At 33.5% G+C, this 25,545-nt stretch overlaps 1 protein-coding gene and 1 long non-coding RNA gene across 3 annotated transcripts in view; one reads left to right on the plus strand and one right to left on the minus strand.

Moving 5' to 3' along the window:
- Window positions 1-5,690: 5,690 nt before the first annotated feature.
- On the minus strand, window positions 5,691-6,263 carry LOC142237491 (uncharacterized). Its single transcript, XR_012722497.1, has 2 exons — window positions 6,130-6,263; window positions 5,691-6,062 (listed from the first exon to the last, which is right to left on the minus strand). It is a non-coding gene; the product is annotated as an uncharacterized LOC142237491 (long non-coding RNA).
- A 5,292-nt stretch (window positions 6,264-11,555) lies between these two features.
- The window catches only part of mam (neurogenic protein mastermind), a 217,808-nt gene continuing 203,818 nt past the window's right edge, over window positions 11,556-25,545 (plus strand). The window contains exon 1 of one of the 2 annotated variants that reach the window (XM_075313498.1): window positions 11,556-11,937. The gene's annotated coding sequence lies outside the window, so the exon portion shown is untranslated. Of the gene's footprint in view, window positions 11,938-19,374; window positions 20,532-25,545 lie in introns of those variants that run through there. The other variant, XM_075313499.1, reaches the window with a different exon arrangement.

Below are 25,545 nucleotides of genomic sequence, written 5' to 3' on the forward strand. Positions count from 1 at the left end.
AAAAAATGTACAAAATTCTCTATAGAAATAAAATTTTGACAAAAATTTTCTATGGAAATAAAATTTTGACAAAATTTTCTATAGAAATAAAATTTTGACAAAATTTTCTATAGAAATAAGATTTTGACAAAAATTTTCTATAGAAATAAAATTTTGAAAAAAAAATGACAAACATTTTCTATAGAAATAAAATTTTGAAAAAAAATTTTCTATGGAAATAAAATTTTGAGAAAATTTTCTTAGAAAAAAATTTACAGAATTCTCTATAGAAATAAAATTTTGACAAAAATTTTCTATGGAAATAAAATTTTGACAAAATTTTCTATGGAAATAAAATTTTGAGAAAATTTTCTTAGAAAAAAAAATTACAAAATTCTCTATAGAAATAAAATTTTGAAAAAAAATTTTCTATGGAAATAAAATTTTGATAAATTTTCTTAGAAAAAAAATTTACAAAATTCTCTATAGAAATAAAATTTTGACAAAATTTTCTATTGAAATACAATTTTGACAAAATTTTCTATAGAAATAAAATTTTGAAAAAATTTTCTATAATTTTTTTTTGTACTTTGTTGGTAGAATTTTCTCCAAATTTAGGTAAATTATTTGTGGCTCGAGTGGCAACCGTGGTATTCACTTGTTTTTTTACCACCTCTCAATTGTGGCAATACTCTTTGACCAGTTAGCAGAGTAGACATGGTCATCCAGAATGTTGAGTTATTTCGTCGCATCAATGGTCCTTCGTTGATGAGAGCCTAGTAGAATACGTTGTTTAGGTTTGTTCGTACGTGCGAAGATTGCAGTCGTCGTTGATGTGACAAACCGACAGAATGGGAGAACGTAATGTTGTTGGTTATTTCTTCGCTTGATTTTTTTCTGCTTTAATTGTTCGCTGGCTTACGACTCGTTTGTGGGCTGTTGTTGTACCCATTACCGGTAACCCATCATTTATCCCCCAAGTAGTGGTTATCCAAGCAACTACGTCAATAATGTGGGTTCGTTGTTACCACGTCTTTCTCTTCTTCTTGTTCTTTTACTCCCAATGACGACACTTTGACTACCTTTTTTGGCCTCATCATGCCGCCAAACGATAGCTGTGAGATATTTTTTTTGTTTGACTTTTAGCAACCCTCAAATTAAGGAAGAATCCCTGCCCCCCCCTAACACAACAACCACACACATCCATCATGGTGTCTACCTTACATTTCAAGAGAATCCCATAAACTCGAAGGACGCAAACAAATGCGGAAAGTTAATTCACTGAAACATTGCCGTCAGATTCCAATGTGAGATATTTTGCCACTCGGAACTGTGACTGTTTGCCCAACACGAGTTCTGCGAGTACCGGGGAATGCCATCGACCGCTTGCTCGTGTTCACTCTCGTAGGGGTAGACAGACGATGTGTAATAATAATAATAAGGATTCCCTGAAGGTTTTCGCTTTTATTTTTATCCCTTAAAACAGCCCCAGACATTGATGACATTTAAGCAACCCAATAAGACCGCCCTTATTTTTATGCGATTTGTAATTGAAACTCAACGATGGTAATTGGGAATAATTTTATAATAATATTATAATGGTGTATAATAACAAACAAACATATGCAGGGATTGTATTTTTGTTTTTCTATCCAATTTTTTATTTTTAAAAGGTCTCATTTAATTCATTTTGTATTTTATTTAATTTTGTTCAATTGAAAATAAATTTAATGCTGTGTAATTAAATTCAGTCAAGTTTTATGTAAATTTATTAGAAGTATTACACAATTATTTAATTAAATACAACCACATTAAAAAATAATAAATTAAAATTTAATTCAATTTAGTTCTAACAATTTTATTTTTTTTTAATTAAATTGATTTATTTCAACAAAATTTATTTTGAAAGGAGTTTAACTTAATTTCAAATATTAAAAAAAAATGTCATAAAAATACATTAAATTAAATTGAAATTCTTTGTCTCCCCCTTTTCCCATCACTAAGAGAATGGAGCCAGCCTTAGTCTTGCTACACACAAAAACAAATTTTTTCTGATTCAATCTCGAAATTAATTGATCCAATTAATTTTTGAATTGAAATGTCTTCAAATACAGAAATGATAGTTTCAATTAAAAAATTAATTGATACTATTAATTTTTGTAATCGATTTTTGTTTCAATTAAAAAAGTTGTTGAATCAATTAAATTTTTAATTGAATAGTTTTTAAAACTCAACTAAGACTTTTATTGGAAAAATTTTCGTGATTTTATTTTTTCTGTGTAACCATTTGAACTGCAACCTCAAAATTTTAGTTCTATAGAAAATTCTGTAAAAATTTTATTTCTATAGGGAATTTTGTCAAAATTTTATTTCTATAAAAAATTGTGTCAAACTTTTATTTCTGTAGAAAATTTTGTCAAAATTTCATTTTTATAGGAAGTTTTGTCAAAATTTCATTTCTGTTGGACATTTTGTCAAACTTTTATCTCTATAGAAAATTTTGTCAAAATTTTATTCCTAGAGAAAATGTTGTGAAAATTTCATCTCTGTAGAAATTTTTTTCAAAATTTTATTTCTATAGAAAATTTTGTCAAAATTTTATTTTGTATAGAAAATTTTGTGAAGTACCTGCTTCGTTTGGATTTACCTTATCCCTCAAACTTCTCAAAACGTCCGCATAATTGTGCCGGTTACAGGGCTTTATAACAACGGCATCGGGGCGTTACCTTGGCACTTTTGGTCTTGGCTTCCTCTCCTCTAGCGCCGAAAGCTTTATGTTTGATGTTTTATTTAAACCCGTAGGCGTCAACACTTCATTCGATCTCTTTTTAGGTTTCTTTCCTGAGATTTGTCTCTGCTGGGCTGGGTGCACTTCGCTTGCTGTTGGGGGTTTGAAGTGTTAGGGTATCTACCGCAAGATCCTCATGTATCCTTTTCTGCCATCTTCCAGGTTTACAAGTAGTTCGTCTATATCGCAAGACTCTGTCTTAACATCCCTATTTATGTTCCTTTCTCTATTTATTGCGGCCTTCATTTTGAGGAGTATTCTCGGAGTGATTTTCTCAATTTTCATAATGAACTCGTGTTTCGCTGAGTTGTAATTTGAAAAAGTTCTCTCCGATTAGGAATATTCTCCTTTTTGTCTCGAATTGCTAGGAGTTTCACGTTCCTTGTGGTTGAGATCTACTACAATTCCGCGTGGTGCATGTGTTCCAGCCTCTAGATTTTACCAGAGACCGAATTATCTCAGATCTGTTTCTAAAGATCGATACCAGCTCCGTATCTCCTGTTCTCCAAGTGACCCCGAGGGTCCTCGCAAGGGTTGACACAAGACCTTATGGGTAATCATGTTCAGACCCAGGTCGAGCACTAACCTGGATGTCGTATCAACAGGACCAACATTGCCAACTCAATGGTTACGTGACACAGAGTGTTTCCCAAGCACGGTTGCCACTCGAGCCATAAATAGTCTACCAAAATTTGGAGAAAATTTTACCAAAAAATTACCAAACAAAAAAATCGTATTGTTCAAAATTTTATTTCTATAGAAAAATTTTGTCAAAATTTTATTTTCATAGAAAATTTTGTCAAAATTATATTTTCATAGAAAATTTAGTCAGAATTTTATTTCTATATTTTTTTATTTTATTTCTATAGAAATTTTGTGAAAAATTTATTTCTATAGAAAATGTTGTCAAAATTTGATCTCTATAGTTAATTTTGTCAAAATGTTATATCTATATGAAATTTTGTCAAAATTTTATATCTATACGAAATTTTGTCAAAATTTTATTTCTATGGAAAATTTTATCAAAATTTGATTGCTATAGAAAATTTTGTAAAAATTTTATTTCTATAGAAAATTTTGTCAACATTTTATTTCTATAGAAAATTTTTAGAAAATTTTGCCAAATTTTATCTCTATAGAAAATTTTGTCAATTTTTTTTTCGGAATAATATTTTGTCAAAATTTTATTCCTATAGGAAATTTTGTCAACATTTTATTTCTATAGAAGATTTGTCAAAATTGTATTTCTATAGAAAATTTAGTCAAAGTTTTATTTCTGTAGAAAATTTGTGAAGTACCTCGTAGTTAGGTTAGGTTAGGTGGCAGCCCGATGTATCAGGCTCGCTTAGACTATTCAGTCCATTATGGTACCACATTGGTGAACTTCTCTCTTATCACTGAGTGCTGCCCAATTCCATGTTAAGCTCAATGACAAAGGACCTCCTATTTATAGCCGAGTCCGAACGGCGTTCCACATTGCAGTTAAACCACTTAGAAAAGCTTTGAAACCCTCAGAAATGTCACCAGCATTACTGAGGTGGGATAATCCACCGCTGAAAAACTTTTCGGTGTTCGGTTGAAGCAGGAATCGAACCCACGACCTTGTGTATGCAAGGCGGGCATGCTAACCATTGCATCACGGTGGCTCGTAGTTGGACAGCAATATTTGGCAAAATCTACCAAAACTTCAAGAATTCTACCAAACATTAAAAATCTATAATTTGTGGTAGAATTCTTCCAACTGTGGCAAACGTGTCCCCAAGCCCTTCAGGGGTTCAACGGGACGGGGGCAGTTGCGACATTAGTCTGAAAGCCATTTCTCTGTGATGTCACTCCAAAATACTCAGGTAACAGAATGCCATAACTGTCGGCTCATTGCTTCCATTTCGATCCATAGTTCAAAACACAGTCCATATTCGTAATTCCGTGTCAATGCCATCCTCCCATATCGCAGATAACTTTGATGGCAAAATCTATCAAAACTTCAAGAATTCTAACAAACATTAAAAATCTATCATTTGTGGTAGAATTCTTCCAACTGTGGCAAACGTGTCCCCAAGCCCTTCAGGGATTCAACGGGACGGGGGCAGTTGCGACATTAGTCTGAAAGCCATTTCTCTGTGATGTCACTCCCAGATTCTCAGGTAACAGAATGCCATAACTGTCGGCTCATTGCTTCCATTTCGATCCATAGTTCAAAACACAGTCCATATTCGTAATTCCGTGTCAATGCCATCCTCCCATATCGCAGATAACTTTGATGTCTTCTTGTTTAAAATGTTGGGGTCTGAAATACATCATGGTACCATTTATTAACTGTATCTAAATGTCTCTAAGTTATTTCCGTGGCTGTTGTTAAGCACTTATTTGATGCTACTGAGTATGTGCCCTTTTTTACTACCCTCATTAGTTCGTTCGCGTATTTTATATACAGTATTGGTCCAAGTTTTTAAACTTGCGGTACCTCGAAAGAGGTTTGCTGGTTGTCACTGAGCTCATTTTCTATTCGCACCTTGTATGTTCTGAAGCTTAGCTAAGTCTTAAACCACATCAGACTAGGTCCACGAATTTATAACTAAACCATTATCATTGCACTATTTATTGACTGTTTCTAGCTCTCTCTGAATTATTTCCCTGGCTGTTGCTAAGATACTACTATGATCGTATCGTTTTCGTATGCGAAAGCAGTGCAACTTTTTTCTTACCCACAGTTCTTCTTTATTTTACGCAGTATTGGGGCCAAGTTTTTAAACTTACCGCACCCCGAAAGAGGTTTGCTGGCTTTCACTGTGCTCATTTTCAATTCACACATTGAATGTTCTGAAGTTCAAGTAGCTCTTAAATGTGTCTAGTAAAGGCTTTGCTGAAGTCTATGAATTGTGCCAGATTACCTATATTATTACGTAGATTTTGGTAGGTAGGATTGTAGAAATAGCCAAGCAATTGATGAATATTTTGCCCTTTTTAAAACCGAGCTGATAGCTCTTTATTTTATATTTTTGAAGGAAATGTTTCAACCGTCTAGCAACAATTTCTTCCTTTATGTCAACGGTTGATAGAATTGCAATAGGTCTATAATAATTATAATCGGACTTTTTCCCAGATTTATATATCAGACTTATTATCGATCATTTACGAATGAGTAACTTAAATTCCTATTAACAAGTGCTGTTATTATTGGTGTGAGAGCAAATGCGTTATTTTTTTAAGTCAATTGTCCCATATTGCATCAGATCCTTGAAATCAACCAGCGCATGAGTCACGAGATTTTCGTCTCTTGCATCCATCTACAGTCCTGTTAAAAAATGCCATAAGGTTGTGTATATATCTCTCTGAATTAAACTGATTTTCCAAATACTCACCTGTCTAGCCATAAGCGTGGCAATAAAAAAAACATATTTCATACACTTACACGATCTCTTTTAATAATTTGTTAATTATTATTAATTTTCCGCCCTTGTTTCAGGCCTGAGGTCAACGATCACATTATACAGCCATCCCTACCTAACATTCTTTGGCAACCTGATAACCAAAAACATCCTTTAGCATTGTTCCTCACTTAAGATTGTTATCGTCTCTTCTACATTGAAATAATTCCGTTATATGACTCTCACAAGAGAACAGGCAAACAAAATTGACTACTCATTCATTCCCACCCATACTCACCATACTCTCTTGACACTTTTATTTGAAACTGAGAGATCTTTGATGATTGAACTGATCTTTTTATTGTATTCTGCATTGTTTTAATTCTCTCTCTCCCTATCGTGTTCTTTGTCCGTCTGTCACTTATATTCAAGACCCGTTTTGTTTTGCAGTTTGCATTATTTGTTTGGTATGATTCAACATTTTGTTGGTTTTGTTGTTGCGTTGTATGCCACTTGCAAGTTGCAACAAGAGCGGCTACAATTGTTAAAAAGCAAAACGAACGAGTGAATACGAACAATCAAACAACAATAACGAACGACAATAAAACACGAACGAACATAAGCCAAAGGCCAAAGTGATAGCACAAACAATGGACGATGCACAGTGGTTTGGATGTTTGACATCCATTGATGTATAGGTAAATAAAATTTAATCTTTGGGATAATGACACCTGTTAACATTTAATCCTCAAATGATGACATGATGTGTACTCTACACATAAAAAAATAAATGCTAAATTTTGCCAATATTTTACAGAAATAAAATGTTGACAAAATTTTCTATAAAAATAAAATTTGGACAAATTTTACTATAAAAATAAAATTTGGACAAAATTTTCTCTAGAAATAAAATTTTAACAAAATTTTCTGTAGAAATAGAATTTTACAAAATTTTCTATAGAAATAAAATTTTCACAAAATTTTAATAGAAATAGAATTTTGACAAAATTTTTAATAGAAATAGAATTTTAACAAAAATTGTCTATAGAAATAAAATGTTCACAACATTTTCTATAGAAATAAAATTTTAACAAAATTTTGTATAGAAATAAAATTTTGACAAAATTTTCTATAGAAATAAAATTTTGCCAAGATTTTCTATAGAAATAAAATTTTGACAAAAATTGTCTATTCTGATAATTGGTTGATAGTTTTGCTGCAAGTAGAGGATGCTGATGAGGAATGTGGTAATTCCGAAACGTGCGTCCATCCAACCATCTTGCAGTCTATAGGGCTTTGCCCAAATAAATTTGACAAACATTATTTTTCTCTGCTGGTTAAGCTACTCTTGCAGTTTAGACAACGCAATGGTTTTAAAGCTGAGATCAAAACAACAAATAGAAATAAAATTTTAATAAATTTTCTTTAGAAATAAAATTTTGACAAAATTTTCTAAAGAAATGAAATTTTGGCAAAATTTTCTATAGAAATAATATTTTCACAAATTTTCTATAGAAATAAATTTTTACGAAATTTTCTATAGAAATAAAATTGTTTATAAAAACTTCTAAAATAAAATAATAAAACCTTTCTTTAGAACATAAAAGTTTTAGATATGGCAACACAGATCACTGTGCAATAAGGTTGCCAGATGGACTGGAATTTTCAGATTTTCTATGTCATGCCCAGCTATTCAATAATATTTCCAGCTGATAAGGTTGGCTGATAAGTCCCCGGTCTAACAAAGAAAAACACATTTTTTTGTCAAAATTCGTTTTTATTTTTCAACATAGTTCGCTTCAAGAGCGATACAACGATTATAACGACCTTCCAATTTTTTGATATCATTTTGGTAGTACTCCTTCGGGTTTGCCTCAAAATAGGCCTCAGTTTCGGCGATCACCTTTTCATTGCAGCCAAATTTTTTCCCTGCGAGCATCCTTTTGAGGTCTGAGAACAAGAAAAAGTCGCTGGGGGCCAGATCTCGAGAATACGGTGGGTGGGGAAGCAATTCGAAGCCAAATTCATGAACTTTTGCCATCGTTCTCAATGACTTGTGGTACGGTGCGTTCTCTTGGTGGAACAACACTTTTTTCTTCTTCATATGGGGCCGTTTTGCCGCGATTTCGACCTTCAAACGCTCCAATAACTCGATATAATAGTCACTGTTGATGGTTTTACCCTTCTCAAGATAATCGATAAAAATTATTCCATGCGCATCCCAAAAAACAGAGGCCATTACTTTGCCAGCGGACTTTTGAGTCTTTCCACGCTTCGGAGACGGTTCACCGGTCGCTGTCCACTCAGCCTACTGTCGATTGGACTCAGGAGTGTAGTGATGGAGCCATGTTTCATCCATTGTCACATGTCGACGGAAAAACTCGGGTGTATTACGAGTTAACAGCTGCAAACACCGCTCAGAATCATCGACACGTTGTTGTTTTTAGTCAAATGTGAGCTCGCGCGGCACCCATTTTGCACAGAGTTTCCGCATATCCAAATATTGATGAATGATATGACCAACACGTTCCTTTGATATCTTTAAGGCCTCTGCTATCTCGATCAACTTGATTTTACGGTCATTCAAAATCATTTTGTGGATTTTTTTGATGTTTTCGTCGGTAACCACCTCTTTCGGGCGTCCACTGCGTCCACCGTGCTCATTTCACCACGCTTGAATTTTGCATACCAATCAAATATTGTTGATTTCCCTGAGGCAGAGTCCGGAAACTCATTATCAAGCCAAGTTTTTGCTTCCACCGTATTTTTTCCCTTCAGAAAACAGTATTTTATCAAAACACGAAATTCCTTTTTTCCATTTTTTTCACAATAACAAAAGTTGCTTCACAAAAGACGCTCTATCTCACAAACTAATTGACTTACAGACATCAAATTTTGACACGAACTATTTGAAGGTTGGTACTATATAAAAATAATATGCATTTAATACTAGCGACGCCATCTATGTGTCAGGCCGGGGACTTATCAGCCAACCTGTTAAATACACTTTTGAAAAAATATTTCAATAGAAAAGACTATACGTTTAGTTATTTATCTTTTTCATTCTCAATAAGGTGATTTTTGAGTGTTAATTACTTTTAACCAGCATTCAATTACACCCAGAGAAAGAAAGCGTAGTAACTCAAAATTTTCACTTTTCATTAAAAAACGATACACACTGCAAAATTCTCCCATTTTTTTATTATTCTTTCATTAAAAAACGCCGTTATGTCTCTTTTCGTGTCGTCAGAGTTAATACTTTTTTAATACAGTTTTTTGTTTCTACTGAAAAATAAAAAAATTAAAGTTACTACCCTTTTGTTTATTAGGTGCGATAAGTATTATCTATAAGAACAGCATTAAACATATTTTGGCTTTTTATGTAAATTTAGTTTGTAAGAAAAGATTACATTAAAAATATCTTATATATATTTTTTTTAATTTAATTAAATTTAATTTAACTAAATTTTATTTTTAATCAATCAGTATTCAATACAAAAAAGTATTAAATACAAAAAATATACACAAATACTTATTAATCTATTTTTATCCTGCAGACAAGCCTAAAGGCTTCCCGGGTGTGTAGAATTAAGATGAATTTGTAAATATGTTTCAGTAAAGAACAACATCAATGAACAATAAAGTGAAAATTCAAAAAAAAAAATGTTTATGAAATGACTGAATTATAAATGTTTTGTTGTGTTTTTATTATTTATTTAAATATTTTACTAAATTGTTTTATTACTCATATTTGGGGATTTACGAAATCCAGATTTTTTTTTTAAATCCAGCCAACTTTTTCCAAAATTCCAGTTAATAGGCCATTTGAATCTGGCAACCCTACTGTGCAATCCATAAAATGAAGGCTTACATACACTAGTGACTACCCAGCGGCGGAAATCGCTCTTCATAAGGCCTTTTAAAAGGCATTTATTTGCAGACACAAGGCATTGACTTCCCATTACATATTCATTGTATTTTTACACAGGGTGTCATAGCCGACCAAGGGCTCCGACTTCAACTTACAGCATAAAGGCTAATATAAGGTCATTATTTTAAGGCCTTTTAGGAAGTGCCTCAAATAAGTTCTTTATACATCAAAAGGCTTTATGAAGCATATATAAATAGAGGCCTCTTAATAGGAGTTTAAAACAATGCCAATTTAATGCCTTTTTATGAAGGCTGTTTAAAAGGCCTTGTTTACATACCTTATAAAGGACCTACTCCAAATTTCATATATAAACAAGAAATCCAAAATTTGTACAGAATTCTTTTTATTTTATTTTGTACTATATAAAATTGTACTATAAAAAATAAATCACCTTCTTCATAGGAACTGATTTCGTATTGGACGTCTGATTTCCACATATTGAACAGATCATTGGCTTTCATGGTAGAAGTTGGCGCTAAATAAATAAGAAAAATTATTATAAAATTATTATTATAATGTAATTCAATATAGTACAATATTCGTCAAAAAAATATATACTTACCGCATATTTGACCTTCAGCTACTTAAAATAAAAAACAAACACCTCGACTTGCTCAAACGAAATCACAAACCCGAATGAAGAAACACGTGTTGCTTTAAATTGTGCAAAATTATTTTTATTCTTAACTTTCGGTTACTTATAAACTTACGGCATAAGGGCTTATCAAAGGTCTCTTAGATTAAAGAAGTGCGCCTATGAGAACATATCTTTTTTTAAAGCCGTTATAATGTTTGTGACTCGTTGTCGAAAAACTTATAAATTGGCTTACGGCATAAGGGCTTTTCAAAGGTCTCGTAAATTATAAGAGATTGCTATGAGAATATGAGTTGCTTTTTAAAAATCGTTTTATTTTGCCTCGTTGCAAGAACACATTGTAATTCACAATACCAAACAAGGCCTATTAGGAGTTCTTTAAAATGTGTCTTTAAACACATGTCCCAGATAAGCCATTTCAAAAGGCCACGACATGTATGTTATGAGAAAAGGAATAGCGATCTTAGTAAATAAAGACCTTTTTTAAGGCCTGTTTTTTGCAATGAATGATGAATGAGTATCAACTTTTTTTGTAAAGAAGGAAGAGGTCTTACAAAAGGGATTATTTTATAAGACCTAATCGTATGAGTATTGCCTCTAAAATAAGGGCTCCGTGAATGCTTTAAATCGAAAGTGCTCTCGATTTACGCCGCTGGGTAGCTAACACACAAGTAAGATATAATGCTTACAGCCAGTCAGCCAGCCAGCTAACCAACAAATCAACCCACAACCCAACCTCTTATTGCTCGCACCAAACCCCAGCGAACCGAATGAACGAACCCCGTTTGACAGTCAGGCCAATCGACGAAATCATCTCACACCACCAGCAACAGCACAGAAACAGCCATTCATCCACACGTCCAGTCAGACAGTCATATATCGTCATTAAAGCGAACTAATCCACTTTTTTGTCGTTTGTCCGATAGCAGTTTGAGTTTTGTGTATTGTACGCTTTTAGTCGTTGAGAAAACCCCCACAAAACAAAAATAAAATAAAAAAATACGCGCGGTGGTCGCATTGAGCGATAGGCGGCTACACTGTATATAGAGAGTGTGTATGGTTTATGCGAAACGAAAGAAATCAACAACAACGACTACGATGACAATCACGAATCGAGAAAAAGAGTAGCAATGTTGCCGCAATTCGAATAAAAACCAACAGTAAAAAAAAGCAACGACAACAACAACAACAACGATAGCAAGAAACTTATGGATGATGATGTTCGTCATCGTTTGTTGTTTTAATGAAGCATAGTTGTTGTTGTATGTGTATGAGTGTATGTTTGTTTTTGTTGTTATATAGATATATTTTTAATATTATTTTTTTACTACTATGCAAGCTATTGTTTAAGTATGGGCAAACGTACCTACGTACCAACGTACACCTTTTCATTTTCTTCGTTCTGTTTTGGTTTTAATATTTTCGGTTTATCGGGTCGCGTAGCGTGTGTGCGTGTGTGTATAAATGCCATGTGTATGAGTCTAGCACGTGTGTACCTGTGTTTGTGTGTGAACTCGGCTTCCCCGTTTACAATTCAATTTCGAAGAATTGTTTGTAGTACTCTCCCTTCATGGTTATTGTTGTTTTTGTTTTTTTAATATGTACTACACATTTTTGAGATACATTTTTGAAAAACCAAATTTCATGTTATGGAAGTAAAATGTGAAAACAGAGGCAACAGAGGAAAAACAAAAAAGTGAACAAAACAAACGAAAAATATCAAAATAAAGAGGGAAATATTACAAAAGTAATAATAATAGTGAAAGAAAAATGCCTGTGCTCTTTTAGAAAAATTTTAATATTATTTGTTGTTGTTGTTGTTGGTGATAAAGAAAATATAATTGCAACAACAACTGGTGGTGGCATCTTTAAGATCCCTTTCGGCAATAAAAACGATCGATTGTTTTTGGTGGTGGTGTTACTTCCTCTCTCTCTCTCTGTCACATTTGTTCTCTTACAATTGGCATTCTCTCAGATGGAAAATAACTATCCTTTTGTGTAAAATAAAAATCTAAAAAATAACTTAAGAAAAAAACAAAAACAGTGCATATAAATTTTATTTTTACAAGAATACTTGTGATAAAATTGTTTAGTTATATGAAAAATATAAAAAATAAGCATACAAAGCTAAATTTATTAAAACAAAAAATGCATAATTAAGTATTACAAAAAAAAAAGTAACAAAAAGGAAAAATAATAGAAATTTAGTGAAAAAAGCAACATGAGAAACTTCCAACAAAAGGATGACAAATTTTAAATAATATTACAAAATTATGTACATAAAATTAACTGTGTAATAACCTTGATCCAATTAATTTAAAATTAGAAAAAAAGAAAAAAAAACACAAAATTCCAATAATTGGAAAAATTGGAAAAAGTGAAAGTTCTCAAGAAAGTATAAATAAAAGAATGCAATTCATCTATTGAAATATGTTAAAAAATTCTAGCACAAATACAGAGTTAAAAAATGATGAATGTGTCAAAATCGGGGCAGAACCTACTAACTATAGAATATCCTAAACACATACTACAGGATTGGTGAAAGTTTTAATATTTTGTTGTTTGTTTGGTATTTTAAGTTACATCTAAAAACGGCTAAAGCTTTACATACCCGTTACCCACCAACAAATGTCTCTTATATGGTCCTAATTACGCCAGTAATTCTCCTGATATTGAGCGCAATCTTTGATCTTATATTCGGGAAAATCGCAGCTTAAGTTTGCTCATCTCTTTTATTTATATATTCTTGCCGGAACTCCTTATATGGGAGTCCTCTGGGAAGCTGCTAAAATCGCATCCGTTAGGTTAGTTTAGTGACCAAGTCGAAAAGTGAACTGGGGGTTTTTATGCGCTCAATCACTATTTTCTATTCGGGAAAATTGCTGATTAAGTTAGCCCATCTCTTTTATTTATTTATTCTTACCGAAACTAGTCATGAGTCTCTGGCGAGTCTCTGAGAAGCTACGGCGAAGACTTTAAAATTCGTTCCCGATTACTGGCAAAAGTCTCTGAATATACGTTCGACTAAAGATACTAGCCTTTTACACCAGAGCGAAGCCTAACTAAAAGCGAATCTCTTTGATGAAATTAGGGACAAAGTCGAAAACTGAACTTGGGATTTTTAGGTCTCCAATCACGAAATTTATACCACTCGCAGCTAAGATTTTTGTATTCTCCAGAGGATGGATATAATTGATGAGAGACCCCATAAAGTATGTATGGATATTCTTCATCGTAATGAAATTGAGTGTCGAGCCATGTCCTTCTGTGCACGTGTCTCACAAAAACTTGCGAAAGAATTGAGATCCGACTTCAGGCACAAGTCTCTGAATAACTTTTCGACGAATTGATAGTGTTCATCCAAATGAGTGACGAACACTGTTGAGGAGCCAATATTTAGACGCGAGTCCTCTCGAAGTCATTTCACAATTGTACACAAATTTCTTAGCCACGATGAGTAAAATTATAATTTAGCCCTTGAGCCCCCAAAATAAAACCCTGTGTCCGTTTTTAGTCCAAATACTGCAGTTACACCCTTTTGTATGCCTTCGAATTAAAGTTTTATTTTTTAAATTTTGACCAATCGTGCTTCTTTGTTTAATAATCATGAAATCAAAATAATATAATGGAAACCAATATTGTACGCCTGATTTATTATACTGAACCGATTTCGAAAAAATCCCTCAAATTTATGGAAATTCACCATTAAATACTCAACTCAAAAATGTCATCCACAACCATGAAAAATATCCCCAATTCGCGAAAAAATCCACAATACTGGCAACACTGTTCCTGATGGAATTCAAACGTGATAATGTGTTTGATTTAATTTGGATCGAATATCGATCCAATGGCTATCGATAGAGCCCTCCTGCATATAAAAGTGAAGGCAACATTTGATCTATAAATACACGCAGCAGTGGTTGAAAACTTCCTCTCATGCTGGACATATAGCAAGAACGGATCCAAGTCTGTCCAAATTCGAGTCCGTTAGGCGAGATTAGTGATAGGTTAGGTTAGGTTAGGTTAGGTTAGGTGGCAGCCCAATGTATCAGGCTCACTTAGACAATTCAGTCCATTGTGCTACCAAATTGGTGAACTTCTCTCTTATCACTGAGTGCTGCCCGATTCCATATTAAGCTCAATGACAAGGGACCTTATTTTTATAGCCGAGTCCGAACGGCATTCCACATTCCAGTGGAACCACTTAGAGAAGCTTTGAAACCCTCAGAAATGTCACCAGCATTACTGAGGTGGGATAATCCACCGCTGAAAATCGAATCGAACCCACGACCTTGTGTATGCAAGGCGGGCATGCTAACCATTGCACCACGGTGGCTTCCATCACGATGTTGATACCACTCGCAGATTAGACTTCCAACTCGTTTTTATATCCAACAGGGGATTTCACCACAAGTAACCAATACGGATAAAGAGACATATCTTCCATACAGAGCGATTGCCAGATTTGACAATTTTATTAATTAATTCATTTTATTATTAGAAAGCAAAAATGTCAGAAATAACATCAAATTTTAGAATCAATTTCGATTTGTTAGACTTGGCTACCTTTGGCACGAATTGTGGCCTTCAAACGGCCGAAAATGTAGTCACACGCTGAACGAAAGTTGCTCTGCGGTGTTTTCCCATTGATAATTTCAGAGCCAACCTTAGTCTTAACCCGAAATGCCACAGGCGCAACAGTATAACGGATTGAGATTATGGAGTCGTTACCGTGTTTTTGGACGCGATGCAATGTTGCCAAAAACCATGGCAAAGTGCAGGCAAACTGGGCTCTATTGATCGCCCACCCAAATATAAAGCAATCACACTGTCCCGCTTGACTTCCATAACGAATAAAAAATAAAATGAGCTAGGTTAGGTTATGGTTATGGAGGATGACACGAATCCGAACTAGCGGATTTGTGTCCACTTAGACCATAGTCGGTCCATTGCGGTTCCTCAAACTTCTTTCCAGCTTCCTCCTTGTGTCTGCCCTCTTCCGGTCGGAATGAGTCCATTTTATGATAATGTATCCTTCGGAATCGCCTAGGTCTTCCACCCCGAAGCCTTGATGAAGACGAGAATATTCCTCTGGCTGCATTCTCGCAAGTCGGTCATAGTCTGAAAGAAATGGGAGCCCAGTATCTTATTTCTTCTGAAAGATAGTGCTGGACACTGGCACAAGAAGTGAAAAGAATCTTCCGTAGCCTCGGGGTCCAGACACCACCTACAAATATCATCATTCGCTAGACCGATCCTTACCATGTGTTTTCCCAAAGTGTTGTGTCCTGTTATGATGCCTATCATAGACCTCACATCTCTCTCTCTCTCTGCAATGACATCAAGACTTCAGAGTTCGTACTATTATTCTCGTCCCATATCAGTTTGGTTTGTTTACAGCCAATAGAAGAAGCCCATCGTCTCTTCCATGAGAGCGGAGGAAAAACGTCCGCAATGCCGTTATCCGTACCACCTGCCCCTTCCTTAGCCAGTATATCTGCCTCTTCATTCCCAAGTACCCAGCACAGAGTTACATTATGCTGTTCAGTGAGAACCGTAAGCTCTCTACGACAGCGGCTGAGGGAGCCACCGTGGTGGAATGATTATCATGCCCGCCTTGCATACACAAGGTCGTGGGTTCGATTCCTGCTTCGACCGAACACCAAAAAGTTTTTCAGCGGTGGATTATCCCACCTCAGTAAAGCTGGTGACATTTCTGAGGGTTTCAAAGCTTCTCTAAGTGGTTTCACTGCAATGTGGACTCGGCTATAAAAAGGAGGTCCCTTGTCATTGAGCTTAACATGGAATCGGGCAGCACTCAGTGATAAGAGAGAAGTTCACCAATGTGGTATCACAATGGACTGAATAGTCTAAGTGAGCCTGAAATATCGGACTGCCACCTAACCTAACCTACGATAGCGGCTGATCACCTTCGACCTTATGTACGTATTGCTCAGGGCCTTTATAGCTGCCTGACTATCGATGAAAATGCTGATATCGCATCTAAATAACGGCCTCATCGATAGAAGTTCCGCAGCTTTTGCAATAGCAAATATCTCGGCCTGAAAAATGTTCGTCCAACTTAAAGGACTCCTCAAGTTCCAACTCCTTGCAGTATATTCCGCTGCTTGTACCCCCGGTAATTTTTGAGCCGTCAGTATAGATGTTGAGATTTCCAAAGTGTATACTATTTTCGTCCCAGTCCTCTACGCTCGGGATAATGGATTCCAGGTCGCTCTAAAACATACGCCGTGACGCCATATAGTCCGTTCCCATATGTCGTCCGACATACACTATCAGTTCATGAACTATCACTAGAATAAAACTGAACTATCACTAGAATAAAACTGTCTGCTGCCAGGCGAACGTGCTAGAAATGATAGCAACCTCAAGATTTTTTAAATATATATCAGCCACCATGTAAATAGATATGTGAGCTATATCTGAACAGATTTGCTACTATAGAATATTATCTTGCGACAGTAGGTTCGGTTGAATAATGAGGGTATTACATCCAATTGTGAGATACTATATCTACATCTGAACCTATATTATAACTTTGACACTATGTGGTTTTTGGTATAAAGAGCAAACATTGGCGTCTTCACCGTACAGAACTCTAAACGTAAGCAATTCTATAGTCAGTGGTTCTTCATTTCTTCTTCAGCTGATTTAAGAAATGTTGACCCTAGGATTGGGTAGAAGATGGTGGCATATGATTGACTTTTTGTGTATTTTTTGTACCACAAGAAATATGACAAAATAAGGGACATGTTCCTTCCCAGTCTTCAGAACACTCCGCATATACTGAACACACATTAAAAACAATGTTTTAAAATTCGACTATTGTCGATTGTTCTTGAATCGGGCGATTTATCGGACCACTCTTGTTTATCCAATAACATACATTCTAACAGGTTGGCTGATAAGTCCCCAGTCTGACACATAGATGGCGTCGCTAGTATTAAATTCATATTATTTTTATATAGTACCAACCTTCACATGACAAATTTGAAGTCTGTAATTTAATTATTTTGTGAGATAGAGCAACTTTTGTTATTGTGAAAAAAATGAAAAAAGAAGGATTTTCGTGTTTTGATAAAATACTGTTTTCTGAAGGGAAAAAATACGGTGGAAGCAAAAACTTGGCTTGATAATGAGTTTCCGGACTCTGCCCCAGGAAAATCAACAATAATTGATTGGTATGCAAAATTCAAGCGTGGTGAAATGAGCACGGAGGACGGTGAACGCAGTGGACGCCCGAAAAAGGTGGTTACCGACGAAAACATCAAAAAAATCCACAAAATGATTTTGAATGACCGTAAAATGAAGTTGATCGAGATAGCAGAGGCCTTAAAGATATCAAAGGAACGTGTTGGTCATATCATTCATTAATATTTGGATATGCGGAAGCTATGTTCAAAATGGGTGCAGCGCGAGCTCACATTTGACCAAAAACAATAACGTGTTGATGATTCTGAGCGTTGTTTGCAGCTGTTAACTCGTAATACACCCGAGTTTTTCCGTCGATATGTGACAATGGATGAAACATGGCTCCATCACTACACTCCTGAGTCAAATCGACAGTCGGTGGACAGCGACCGGTGAACCGCCTCCGAAGCGTGGAAAGACTCAAAAGTCCGCTGGCAAAGTATTGGTCTCTGTTTTTTGGGATGCGCATGGAATAATTTTTATCGATTATCTTGAAAAGGGAAAAACCATCACCGGTGACTATAATATGGCGTTATTGGAGCATTTGGAGGTCGAAATCGCGGCAAAACGGCCTCATGTGAAGAAGAAAAAATCTTGTTCCACCAAGAAAACGCACCGTGCCACAAGTCATTGAGAACGATGTCAAAAATTCATGAATTGGGCTTCGAATTGCTTCCCTACCCACCGTATTCTCCAGATCTAGCCCCCAGCGACTTTTTCTTGTTCTCAGACCTCAAAAGGATGCCCGCAGGGAAAAAATTTGGCTGCAATGAAAAGGTGATCGCCGAAACTAAGGCCTATTTTGAGGCAAAACCGAAGGAGTACTACCAAAATGATATCAAAAAATTGGAAGGTCGTTATAATCGTTGTATCGCTCTTGAAGGAAACTATGTTGAATAATAAAAACTAATTTTGATAAAAAATGTGTTTTTCTTTGTTAGACCGGGGACTTATCAGCCAACCTGTTAAAATATTCGGGTAAATCGAAGAACTTAAGTTAAATTTTCCTAAAAATCATCAGTCATAGCAGAAGTATGCAATCTCATTCTATAGGTGTCCTTGAAAATCGGTCCCCCGTAGAAATTTGAAAATAATGAACCCAGATTTTGTCGCATGATCGCACCATCTAAAATCCCTGCTATTCTTTATAAAACCTAATATAGCATCCTTTAAAATACCATTGTAGAGAAAAGTAACCGTAAAAATGTTTAAATTTCACTCGAGAAGCACGAACTTATTAAAATTGCAATTGTGCCACTACGTATTGTTTAACGTAACCATAATTTACTATGCGTTACGTTTGCGTGTTTTTTTCTTTTTTTTTTTTGTTCAGCAAAGCCCAAGCTGAGAAATCGCAATCACCAACCAACCAGACCCATTTGTCAGTGGGGCTGTCAAACAGACAGTCACTGTAGCAATTACTTGTGCTGCCATATGTCACGTAAAGTAATCATACTCATGGGCATACACTACACGCTCTCCTCTTTCTCTTCCTACAAATATTTTAAGTGATAATTTTTGTGAATAACATAAACAAAACACCAAGAAAAAACTACTTACCGGAAATTTCATTGATTTTTCCTCAATGTTTATTTATAAACATTGAAAAAAAAAAAACGAAAATTACAGATTGTCCAAGTGATCTCAAAACATAAGACAACATTAAAAATTCCATTTATCTATCATTGTCATCTTTATCAGCATCTTTTTTCTCTACCTCGTTCTCCCTGTCGCGCTCTCTCTCACTCTCGTTAGAACAAAGTTATTTTTATATTTGTTTTGCTCTCTCAATTTTGCTTCACTGTCAATGAATACAAGCAAATCTGTGGACATCTCTTCTCAAATGTATATGGATGAGTGTGCGTGTGTGTGTGTGTTTCCAATGTCTCAAGATTTCTTCTAACTGCACACAAAAATTATTCTCCCCCCATTCTCAAGCCACATACTAATTCTCAAAGTGCGAGCAAAGTGTCAATGTTTTTTGTTTGTGTTTTTTTTTTGTTATACGGAATTCTCGTATCGCGCCTTAACAACTGAACAACAAATCGACTCTATAAAAACCGACCAAGTGATCAATGAATATTTGTTTCATGTTTCTTATCGATTTGTATCAAAAACACACAAAAATCTTTGAATTTTATAGCTTTTTAAACACATACGGAAATATCCCAGAACAAAAATGGTCTCATAAATGTCAAAATATCAATCGACCACACAAAAAGTGTATTAAAAAATTTATTTGGATTTAAAGAAAAAATGTAATAAACAAATTATTCGAAATATTTTGCATATAAATTAAATAATTTATGGTTATAATTTAAAATAAAAGAAAAACAAAAGACACATGTGAAAGTGAAAATAATAAAAATAAAAACATTCAAAAATAAGGATCAAATATTAAAAACAAAAATAATAAATTAATAAAGAAATGTGCAATATGTGTAGAATAGCATAAGGAATTTATGGAGTTTGTCATTCTACGGTCAATCATGGTGAAGGTGATTTTGAATTTGGACTTTTAAGTTGCGTGTTTAACTTAAATATGTTAATTTGAAGGATTTTGATATTATTACATGAGGAAAATAGACGGAAAAAGAAGTACGCAAAACCTTCATTTAAAAGTGATTTTTTGTCTCACAATCTCTTTGGAATTTGGTAAGCTTTTTTTGTAGTGCAACGATAACCGTATAAACATAATGCGAAAAAAAACCTTATTCAACTACATTATATTAATAGAATGTAGTTGTTAGGGAATACAGAGTGGCTGATATGTAATGCAACAATGTAAAGCGTTACACTTTTTTCAGTTTTTATACCCTGCGCCAGACTGTGGAACTGGGAATTATAAGGTAGAGCATATGTTTACAACACTCAGAAGACGACGAAATGGGCACATGTTGTCTTTGGCCATGTCCGTCGGTCCGTCTGTCCGTCTGTCCGCCAGTCTATCTGTAAACACATTTTTGTAATCAAAGTCTAGGTCGGGTATGTTTTTTTTTGCAGTGAATATCTTTCGCCCAATAAGTACATAACAGGTTGGCTGATAAGTCCCCAGGCTAACAAAGAAAAACACATTTTTTTTTGTCAAAATTCGTTTTTATTATTCAGCATAGATCCCTTCAAGACCTTCCAGTTTTTTGATACCATTTTGGTAGTACTCCTTCGGTTTTGTCCTCAAAATAGGTCTCAGTTTCGGCGATCACCTCTTCATTGCAGCCAAATTTTTTCCCTGCGAGCATCCTTTTGAGGTCTGAGAACAAGAAAAAGTCGCTGGGAGCCAGATCTGGAGAATACGGTGGGTGGGGAAGCAATTCGAAGCCCAATTCATGAATTTTTGCCATCGTTCTCAATGACTTGTGGCACGGTGCGTGGTCTTGGTGGAACAAGACTTTTTTTCTTCTTCATATGGGGCCGTTTTGCCGCGATTTCGACCTTCAAACGCTCCAATAACGCTATATAATAGTCACTGTTGATGGTTTTTCCCTTCTAAAGATAATCGATAAAAATTATTCCATGCGCATCCCAAAAAAACAGAGGCCATTACTTTGCCAGCGGACTTTTGAGTCTTTCCACGCTTCCGAGACGGTTCACCGGTCGCTGTCCACTCAGCCGACTGTCGATTGGACTCAGGAGTGTAGTGATGGAGCCATGTTTCATCCATTGTCACATATCGACGGAAAAACTCGGGTGTCTTACGATTTAACAGCTGCAAACACCGCTCAGAATCATAAACACGTTGTTGTTTTTGGTCAAATGTGAGCTCGCCCATTTTGCACAGAGCTTCCGCATATCCAAATATTGATGAATAATATGACCAACACGTTCCTTTCATTCAAAATCATTTTGTGGATTTTTTGATGTTTTCGTCGGTAACCACCTCTTTCGGGCATCCACTGCGTTCACCGTCCTCCGTGCTCATTTCACCACGCTTGAATTTTCCATACCAATCAGTTATTGTTGATTTCCCTGGGGCAGAGTCCGGAAACTCATTTTCAAGCCAAGTTTTTGCTTCCACCGTATTTTTTCCCTTCAGAAAACAGTATTTTATCAAAACACGAAATTCTTTTTTTTCCATTTTTTTTCACAATAACAAAAGTTGCTTCACAAAAGACGCTCTATCTCACAAACTAATTGACTTACAGACGTCAAATTTTGACACGAATCATTTGAAGGTTGGTACTATATAAAAATAATATTCATTTAATACTAGCAACGCCATCTATGTGTCAGACCGGGGACTTATCAGCCAATCTGTTAACCTAACACATCGAAATATCGATTTCCGACTATATTGAATGTATATATTCTTGACCAGGGCGAAATTCCAAGACGATATAACCATGTCCGTCTGTCTGTTTTTGTAAACACTTTACTGCCTTCAATAATTACTCAATCGTGCTGAAATTTGACATAGATTTTGTTTTTGTCTGCACGCAGGTCTAGTTTGAAGATGGGCTATATCAGCCCAGATTTTTATATAGGCCCCATACAAACCGACCCCCAAGCATCTATACACCAAAACTTGTATCCGAATTGCCTGAAATTAAAAATCGAGAGGTATTATGGATCCATAAATAAATGTGCCGAATATGGTGTCAATCTGTCCATGTTTTGGAATAGGCCCCCATCAGTGTGGGCCTTCGTTTCGTTTGCATCATCGATGGACTTTCGTTTCATCATCGATTGAGTAGCTAGAGTTTTGAAAAAGTTTAGTTAGTATGATAGCCACCGTGGTGCAATAGTTAGCATGCCCGCCTTGCATACACAAGGTCGTGGGTTCGATTCCTGCTTCGACCGAAAACCAAAAAGTTTTTCAGCGGTGGATTATCCCACCTCAGTAACGCTGGTGACATTTCTGAGGATTTCAAGGCTTCTCTAAGTGGTTTCACTGCAATGTGGAACGCCGTTCGGACTCGGCTATAAAAAGGAGGTTCCTTGTCATTGAGCTTAACATGGAATCGGGCAGCACTCAGTGATAAGAGAGAAGTTCACCAATGTGGTATCACAATGGACTGAATAGTCTAAGTGAGCCTGATACATCGGGCTGCCACTTAACCTAACCTAACCTAGTATGACAACTGGCTCTATAACCTTGTAAAGCCCAAGCCCGCCTTTAGGCGGGTTTCCTTTTATAAGTAAGCTTTTAGTAAAACATACCTTAAGACAAAAAAATGGCCAAAATAAAAACAAAACTTATTTGAAACTAATCAAGAGGCTTTGCAGCATATGCTTAATTTTACGGTATACACTTTTCTTGCTTAGTTCTCTTGCTTTTGTATCGTTAACATTGAAAATTTAATCAGATGGCAAAAAAATTGGGGCATTAGAGGGATAAGCACCGATGCAACATTTGGTAGTATTCTACCAAAAATGGTAGATTGATAGAAACCTTGAAGTTTTGATCGATTTTAATTTTTTATAGAATTTGGAAACATTTTCTATAGAAATAAAATTTTGACTAAGTTTTCTATAAAAATAAAATTTTGACAAAGTTTTCTATAAAAATAAGATTTTGGGAAAATTTTCTATTTAAATAAAATTTTGACAGAATTCTCTATAGAAACAAACAATTTTGACAAAATTTTCTACAGCAATAAAACTTTGACAAGTTTTTTTTATAGAAATAAAATTTTGACAAAGTTTTCTATAGTAATAAAATTTTGACAAAATTTTCTATAGTAATAAAACTTTGACAGTATCTTTATAGAAATAAAATTTTGACAAATTTTTCTATAGTAATAAAATTTTGACAAAATTTTCTATAGAAATAAAATTTTGACAAAATTTTCTATAGAAATGAAATTTTGACAAAATGTTCTATCGAAATATAATTTTGACAAAATTTTCTATGGAAATAAAATTTTGACAAAATTTTCTATAGAAATAAAATTTTGACAAAATTTTCTATAGACATAAAACTTTGACAAAATTTTTTATAGAAATAAAATTTTGACAAAATTTTCTATAGAAATGAAATTTTGACAAAATGTTCTATCGAAATAAAATATTGACAGATTTCATTTCTAAAATTTTTAATCTCTAAAATTTCTAAAGTTTTCTATAAAAATAAAATTTTATTTCTATAGAAATAAAATTTAGACAAAATTTTCTATAGAAATAAAATTTTGACAAATTTGTCTATAGTAATAAAATTTTGACAACATATTCTATAGAAATAAAATTTTGACAAAATTTTCTATAGAAACGAAATTTTGACAACATTTTCTATCGGAATAAAATTTTGACATTTTCTTAAAAATAAAATTTTGACAAAATTTTCTATAGAAACAAACAATTTTGACAAAATTTTCTATAGAAATTAAATTTTGACAGATTTAATTTCTAAAATTTTACAAAGTTGTTTATAACAATAAAATGTTATTTCTATAGTAATAACATTTTGACAAAATTTTCTATAGAAATGAAATTTTGACAAAATTTTCTATGGAAATAAAATATTTTGACAAAATTTTCTATAGAAATAAAACTTTGACAAAATTTTATAGAAAATTTTGACAAAGTTTTCTATAGAAATAAAACTTTGACAAAGTTTTCTATAGAAATAAAACTTTGACAAAATTTTCTTTAGAAATAAAATTTTGACAAAATTTTCTATAGAAATAAAATTTAGACAAAATTTTTTATAGAAATAAAATTTAGACAAATTTTTTTATAGAAATAAAACTTCGACAAATTTTTCTGTAGTAATAAAATTTTGACAAAATTTTCTTTAGAAATAAAATATTGACAAAATTTTTTATAGAAATGAAATTTTGACAAAATTTTTTATGGAAATAAAATTTTGACAAAATTTTTTATAGTAATAAAATTTTGACAAAATTTTCTATAGAAATAAAGTTTTGACAAAATTTTCTACATAAATGAAATTGTGACAAAATTTTCTGTAGAAATAAAATTTTGACAAAATTTTCTATAGAAATGAAATTTTGACAAAATTTTTTATGGAAATAAAATTTTGACAAAAATTTTTATAGTAATAAAATTTTGACAAAATTTTCTATAGAAATAAAGTTTTGACAAAATTTTCTATATAAATGAAATTGTGACAAAATTTTCTTTAGAAATAAAATTTTGACAAAATTTTCTATAGAAATGAAATTTTGACAAAATTTTCTATGGAAATAAAATTTTGACAAAATATTCTATAGAAATAAAACTTTGACAAAATTTTCTATAGAAATTAAATATTGACAGATTTAATTTCTAAAATTTTTTATTTCTAAAGTTTTCTATAAAAATAAAATTTTGACAAAGTTTTCTATAAAACTAAAATTTTATTTTTAAAGAAATAAAATTTAGACAAAATTTTCTATAGTAATAAAATGTTGACAAAATTTTCTATAAAAATAAAACTTTGACAAAATCTTTTATAGAAATAAAATTTTGACAAATTTTTCGATAGTAATAAAATATTGACAAAATTTTCTATAGTAATAAATTTTGACAAAATTTTCTATTGAGACAGTTTTGACAAAATTTTCTATAGAAATAAAATGTTGACAAAATTTTCTATAGAAATAAAATTTTGACAAAATTGTCTATAGAAATAAAACTTTGACAAAATTTGTTATAGAAATAAAATTTTGATAAAGTTTTCTATAGTAATGAAATTTTGACAACATTTTCTATAGAAAAAACAATTGACAAA

This window comes from Haematobia irritans, chromosome 5, assembly GCF_050003625.1.
Source record: "Haematobia irritans isolate KBUSLIRL chromosome 5, ASM5000362v1, whole genome shotgun sequence".
Lineage (NCBI taxonomy): Eukaryota > Metazoa > Arthropoda > Insecta > Diptera > Muscidae > Haematobia > Haematobia irritans.